Source organism: Salmo salar, unplaced genomic scaffold, assembly GCF_905237065.1.
Source record: "Salmo salar unplaced genomic scaffold, Ssal_v3.1, whole genome shotgun sequence".
NCBI classification, from domain to species: Eukaryota; Metazoa; Chordata; class Actinopteri; order Salmoniformes; family Salmonidae; genus Salmo; species Salmo salar.
The window spans coordinates 50,001-51,506 of record NW_025550845.1 but is presented as its reverse complement, the minus strand read 5'-3'; positions in this window follow the sequence as shown (position 1 = coordinate 51,506).

Genomic DNA, 1,506 nt, shown 5'->3' with positions numbered 1-1,506 from the left:
TGGGTGAAACCGGGAACATCGACGAGTGACCGGACAGGAAATAATGGAAAGAAACGTCTTGGGATTTCTAGAAATCTTCTGGGATTTAATAAGCCACGAGCTGTGTTTCAATCAGACAACATTTTAACCGGTCTCCGTCCTTATTCACGCTTTTGGGAATCTCAGGTGTGTTCATGGACGTCTTGTTTGTAATAATAAGTACATATAAATAAATAAATATGGATACATCAATTAATCAATAAAAACTATCATCATCATCATCATCATCATATTCACGCTGTTATAGCAGATATGTCGCGCAAAACATAAACATCTATGGATCCAACAAGCCTTTGTTAGAGCAGGTGAGAGGGTCCCAGTAGCCAGAACCGAGTAAAAAAAAACATTAACCCCATTTCCTCTCCCTAACCTTTTTACGCAACCCACCCACCCCCTCCCTCTCTCTCTCTCTCTCTCTCTCTCTCTCTCGGGTGGGCCGCCAGCTCCAGCACACTCCTACCCCTCCTCTCGTTCACTTTTCACCCCGCCTCAGAGGGAGGGAGAGAGAGAGAGAGAGAGAGAGAGGAAGAGAGAGAGAGAAAGAGAGACAGCGAGAGAGAGAGAGAGAGAGAGAGAGAGAGAGAGAGACACAGAGAGAGAGAGAGAGAGACAGAGAGAGAGAGAGAGACAGAGAGAGAGAGAGAGACAGAGAGAGAGACAGAGAGACAGAGAGAGAGACAGAGACACAGAGAGAGAGAGAGACAGAGAGAGAGAGAGAGACAGAGAGAGAGAGAGAGACAGAGAGAGGGGTGGTGGAGCCGAGGAGGAGGGAAGGGAGGGGGAACCCTCTAGCTTGCCTAGCCGTCTCGTAGTGACGTTGGGGGGGCTCGGGGGGGGGGGGGCTCTCTCTCTCTCCAACACTGGCCGCCTGCCGGAGCGCAGCCGGCCTGCTACTATATAAACACACACTGAGAGCGGTTGTATGCGCTACTCACACACCGAGGAAAGTGTATGTGAAAGAGAGAGAGAGAGCGAGAGTCAGAGAAGGAGAGAGAGACGACAGATAGTGTGTGTGTGAGTGATAGAAGGAACGCAGCTAGTGGAATAGAGAGCAAAAGCGAGACGACTCACGGTAGCCCCAAGTAGCATCAGAAGACTCCTTGAGCTCACTACCCATCGGGCTCTGCTTCAAGAACTAACGGCAATAACGGATTATTCTTGTTGTTTTTTAAATTGTATTTTTCTCTTCATCAGCAACACTTTAGTTTTGAGAGATTTAAAGAGGTATAAGAGTTTTTTTTTTTTTTTTAAATCACTTTCCACTTCTTGAAACTTTTAAAAGAAAAGTTTATTTTCAGAATTCTTTCCGAGACTTGCTCACTGTTTCCACGTGCTCTGGGAGCGGGGACAAATACTTGTCAAACTGACTTTTTTTTTTAATCCATTATTTTTTATTTTCTTATTTAGGGCAATTTCAAATTAAACCAACATGAGATTTCAAACGTTAATTCATCGGTTTCCACTCTC